At 43.5% G+C, this 5,444-nt stretch overlaps 1 non-coding gene across 1 annotated transcript; it reads right to left on the bottom strand.

Moving 5' to 3' along the window:
* Nucleotides 1–228: 228 nt before the first annotated feature.
* trnat-cgu (transfer RNA threonine (anticodon CGU)) lies at nucleotides 229–300 on the bottom strand. The gene has a single exon. It is a non-coding gene; the product is annotated as a tRNA-Thr (tRNA).
* Nucleotides 301–5,444: the final 5,144 nt, after the last annotated feature.

Below are 5,444 nucleotides of genomic sequence, written 5' to 3'. Positions count from 1 at the left end.
CACGCTTTAGGAAGAATGTCAAGGCCTTGGAGAGAGTGAAGAATAGATTTACGATAATGGTACCAGGGGTGAGGGGCTTCATTTATGTGAAGAGACTAGAGAAGGTGGGATTTTTCTCTTTAGCATAGAGAATGCAAGAAGAGATTTGATAGTAATGTTCAAAATTATGAACGATTTTGATAGAGTTCATCAGGAGAAAAGTCATATTAAAGGTAATAAAACCTCTCGAAGCACGGATGGGGGTCAAACCCATGATATTCGGTTTACGAAACCGATGCCTTACCACTTGGCCACCGCGCCGTCAGTGGTGTTTGGGCCAGCGAATTGTGAATTGTTTCAATTAGTTTGAAATAGCACAGGCACAAATGGACAAAAACAAAGCAGGATAGTGGAGCAGGCAACTGATCTGCCTCACTTGCATGAATACTTTCATAAAACCTTTCACAGAAACATTGAATCATACATCACAGAAGGAGGCCATTTGTCACATCGTGTTCTTGAAATCACTATCCAATTAATCCCAGCTCTTTCCCCATTCCCTGCAAACATTTCCTCTTCAAGTATTTATCCAATTCCTTTTTAAAAGTAACTACTGAATCAGCTTCCACCACCCTTTCAGGCAGAGCATTACAGATCATAACAACTCGCAACGTAAAACAAAATCTCTTCATCTCCCCTCTGGTTCATTTGCCAATGAGGAAAGATTGGATAAGCGGAGTTGATTTTGGAGCAGAAGAGGCAGTTGGGAGACTTAATTGAGGGGTATAAAGTTATGAGGGGCCGAGATAGAGTGGATAGGAAGGACCTAGTTCCATTAGCAGAGGGATCAATAACCAGAGGGCACAGATTTACCGTAATTGTTAGAAGGATGATCTGTGGCGCCGTGATCGTATAGTGGTCAGTACTCTGCGTTGTGTTTGCAGCAACCATGGTTGGAATCTGAGTCACGGCACAACTTGCTTTACATCTTCTGTCCCTTGCGGCACCTGCTAATAAAACTCAGAGAATCATCATTATTTATTAAAATAAGAAATCTGTCTTGTTTGTGGTGAGAACCTATTTATTCCTTCAAAACCCCACGCTCTCACATACCTCTGCCTTATTCTCCATAATTCACACTCGACTCTTGCAGCTTTTTCTTCCTTCCACAACCACCAGCCCTTCTTCACTTTCCTCCTTTCATTTCATTGTCATTTTCCTACGGTTTTCCCTTAATCTGACATTCACTTTCACCTACTTAGTGTCAGCTGTGGCTCAGTGAGAAGCACAATGGCCTCTCAGGCAGGAGGCCGTGGGCTCAGATTCCTCCTGCAGAGACTAGAGTATATAAATCCAGGCTGCTCCTCCAGTGCAGTACTGAGCGAGTGCTGCATTGTCGGAGGTGCCGTCTTTTGGATGTGACGTTAAATCGAGGCCCCGCCTGCTCTCTCAGGTGGACATAAATGATCCCATGGCACTATTTCGAAGTAAGAGCAGGGGAGTTATTCCCGGTGTCCTGTCCAATATTTATCCCTCAATCAACATAACAAAAACAGATTATCTGGTCATTATCACAATGCTGTTTGTGGGAGCTTGCTGTGCACAATATGGCTGCGGCGTTTCCCACATTGCAACAGTGACTACACTGCAAAAGTACTTCATTGGCTGTAAAGCGCTTTGAGACGTCCGGTGGTCGTGAAAGGCGCTATAAATATTTAAGTCTTTCCTTTACTTACGACGTTAAATTTTCTCTGCCACCACCGCTGTTCCTGAGGGCAAATGTCCCATTCACACCAGTGCACATTAGTACCTTGAAACTAGTCGATACATTAAATCTGTGGGACTGCTCGATAGAAAAGCACTGCGAAAGCGGGGCCTTTGGAAGGACAGGGACCCGATTGTTCACGGAATTTCCTTGGGGAATCTTGTGATAGAGTGCCTGTTAACTGAAGAACTGGTTTTTTTTTTCATGCTGGTTGAAGCTGTTCCCAAAACTGTTGAGGTGCGTGTGTGACAGGCAGCGCCACCTCGCGGCGATCGAGGGTTTAAGTGTGAAATATTGGCCCGCTGGTGCGGTGCAGTAAGATCGAAAGCGTTCCGCTTTAATCTTAACAGGTCTGTTGAAGTGTGCCATTGAAACAAATAAAGGGTAAGTGAAAAGAGCGCTAGAGGGTGAAAGCCGCGATTACAGGAGGTTGGCCATAATTGAAAGGTTCCTGAATGCCCGTGGCACGGGACGCTGTGTTCTTTATGAAGAGCGGGAGCAGGAATAAAGTTTAACAGATATAAGATGTACAGACTTGGTGCCAATCAGAAAACTGCGCTGGTCTAAGGTCGATAAAAAGTTTGAAATTAAATTCATTTTCAAAGGATAAAGTTAACACTTTTTTTCCAGTTCCCTCATCATTTGCTTTTCCCGTTAATCTTTCAAGTGGTGTAAAGCCCGTGTAGATTGGAGTTCGCTCTCAGCTTCTCCCATCGATTTGAAAATGAAACAGGAGGAGGCGAGGATTGCCCCAAACAGCAGAGCTGGGCTCTGACTCTGTTTATATTGCTGCAGGAGATGTTCTCTTCCTCTAAAGATTCCCTCACCATTAAAACGCTTGTTATATCTCACAGCCTTTAAATGGACGGTTTTATAACATGTTGGAGAGCTTTCAATCAAACAGATTTTAATAAATCTGCAAAAAGACGAGGTTAGGACTGGAACTGATAAGATATCGATCATAGAGTTAACATCAGAATCAGGCTCATTGTCCAGTGAGGCAGGAAACTGCAAACACGTTGGAAGGGAATGCAGGATTGAGGGACGGAAGGGAGGAAAGAGATCTCGATTCGATCTTCATTCCATTACAGCTGGGTGAAATATTAGTTTGGGAAAGTGGGAGAATTTTTACCAAACAGGGAGAGAAAATATTGTCTCACTTGGGGACTGTAACATTTTCAGTTCACGTATCTCCCAACTAGTTTAGCAGGCCCTCGCCTTAACCTCTCACTAACCTCGATCTACCTTTATTATCCAAAAGGAATCATCCAAAAATCCCTTTTATTTCAGTATTTCTGTTTCCAAACGGTAGTAACAATCTTTAATAAAGTTTCTTTACCGCATGTCCTGCCCGTGCTCCCAGATTGACAATGTGGAAAATGTGGAGCAGGCTTCGGGAAACAAACGGATTTACATATTTACCTCACAGTTTCGGCACATCTGTGACTGAATTCCCGTTTTTATTAATAAAATTGCCGTTTTCTTGCGATATACTGAACACAGGTCTGCACTGATTTTCTGGCAGTTATTATTTGTAGACGTGTGGAATGTCTCCAGGCCGAGGAAACTGGTTGTATTAAAAAGTCTCGCATTAATTGGTGTAAATTCCCTAAGCGAGAATCACAGCCCTAGATCAAAGAGCCGCTGACCCTGCTCTGAGTGTTTAATCTCAGCAATGACGATTTCACTGGTTTGGAGATATGTAATTTGCTACGAATTCATGAAATTGAAAAAAGCCGCAGCGATCATTACAATAAACTAAACCCTGCGATATTTAAGAGGAGTGTAAGATGTTGAGAACAGTATCGAATATTGTGCAGGATAATGAAAATAAACAGCAGGAATATTGTGTTCTGCTCCCACATGACACAGATCAGCCTCAACCTCTGCTGCCTGCCCGCCGGCTGCTGAGACCTTGTCTCTAGATTATAAGCTGATTCTAGGTTGGAGATAAATATTCAGCCTAAACACAGCGGGTGGATGCAAATATATAAAGCAGTTATTTTAGACCAGCGACCTCGTTACAAATTATATATTGCTCAAAGGCATCAATGTATGAATATGACATTATATGTGTTTAAATATAGTGGGGGAATTTAAAGCAGATTCGGGGCCAGTGACTTCCAATGTGATCCTACCTGTGGTTGTCTTGCCTCTCTCTCCCCTTCCTCCCACACCCTGCCGGTGTTTATACCTTGTTTGAAATCTGCTGCTCTGGGCCAGTGCATTCCACAGTCTCACAACCCTTTCTACAAATAACCTTTCACTGCTTGACTTCTCTGTTTATTAGTTACTAGCTGGAGTGCAAGTTGTTTGGAGAAAAGTTGAAATAATTTATATATATATAATAGAGTTTGTCTGTCTGTCTGTCTGAGTGGGAAGAAGAGAGAGACGAGGGAATAGAGGCGAAAAGCACCTATCTACTAAGCGAGGAGATCCTGGGTTCGACTCCCAGCGGGGCCTTTTTTTTCTTCATTATGACTCTCCAGGGGTGAGTTTCTTCTCGTGTGAAAGGACTACAATCCTTTTAAATATATCTGCGGCTGCATTAGTTCCCACTCTGGATAAAGGCTCCAGTCGCTGTGGGAAATGGGTCGAATTCCACCACTGTCACAATTTCTGGCAGTGCTGATTTTGGACTTCTCCAAATATCCATCTTTTCTAAGCGGTGCCGTGCGTTACTTTGCTGTGGACAGAGCAGAAGAACAGCAGCTGGTGTGTGGCACCATGATCGGATAATGGCCAGTACCCTGTGTTGTGCCCGCAGCAACCTCGGTTGGAATCCCAATCACGGTGTAACTTGCTGTATATCTTTTGTTCTCTGTGGCACCTGCTGATAGAACGCAACAAGAAATCAATCATTACTACATGAAACAAATATTATTTGTTGGTGGTGAGAACCTAATTACTCCTTCAAAACCCCTCGCTCTCACCTGCCTGAGCTTGATGATCCATATTGCAAACCCACCTCTTCTCCCAGCTTTTTTTCCTTCCGCAATCAATAGCCCTCCATTTCTTTTCTCCTTCCATTTCTTTACCACTTTCCTGAGGTATTACCTTAATCTAACATTCACTTTCAACTACTTAACTTCAGCAAACTTAAGTTTGCTCTGCGACAATCGTTGTTCCTGCGGACACATGTCCCATTCGCACCAATCTAAATTGGTGCTTTGAAACCAGTCGATACAGTCAGACCGGCAGGACCGCTCGACAGACAAGCATTGCGAAAGCAGGGCCGGCCGTCGGAAGCAAAATAGCCGGATTGCACACGGAATTTCCTTTGGCCTAATGGATAAAGCGTCTGATTTCGCTGCTAATTGCAATCGGGATTGTTGTCAGTCACGGATCATTGTGTGCCTATTTAAAATGTGTGAGATCACAGTCCCGGATCATTCCGTGTGTTAGTCTTTTTTAAAGGAGTGCGATTTCAGCTGCGATGACCGAGTTGTTAAGGTGTTGTGTTCGAAGTTGCGTTGGGTTTCCCTGCGCAGGTGCGAACCCAGCTCGCTAAATTCGAAATATATCCATTTTTTCCTAAATCCACTCCTTTATATGAGTTGTTGCCCTGGATTTTCTCACAGTCCTCCCCACAACTTCTTGACGATGGCAAACTTTTTCTTCTCTGTTCTGAATTTGACATCAAAGCGACCATTTTTGACAGTCCCTCACCTGAATTAACGGAAGTCCTTTTGCTTACAGA

Source organism: Somniosus microcephalus, unplaced genomic scaffold, assembly GCF_052327205.1.
Source record: "Somniosus microcephalus isolate GS21.2 unplaced genomic scaffold, FLI_Smic_1.0 unresolved_chr1, whole genome shotgun sequence".
Classification (NCBI taxonomy): domain Eukaryota; kingdom Metazoa; phylum Chordata; class Chondrichthyes; order Squaliformes; family Somniosidae; genus Somniosus; species Somniosus microcephalus.
This window is presented reverse-complemented; position numbering and strand designations above follow the sequence as displayed.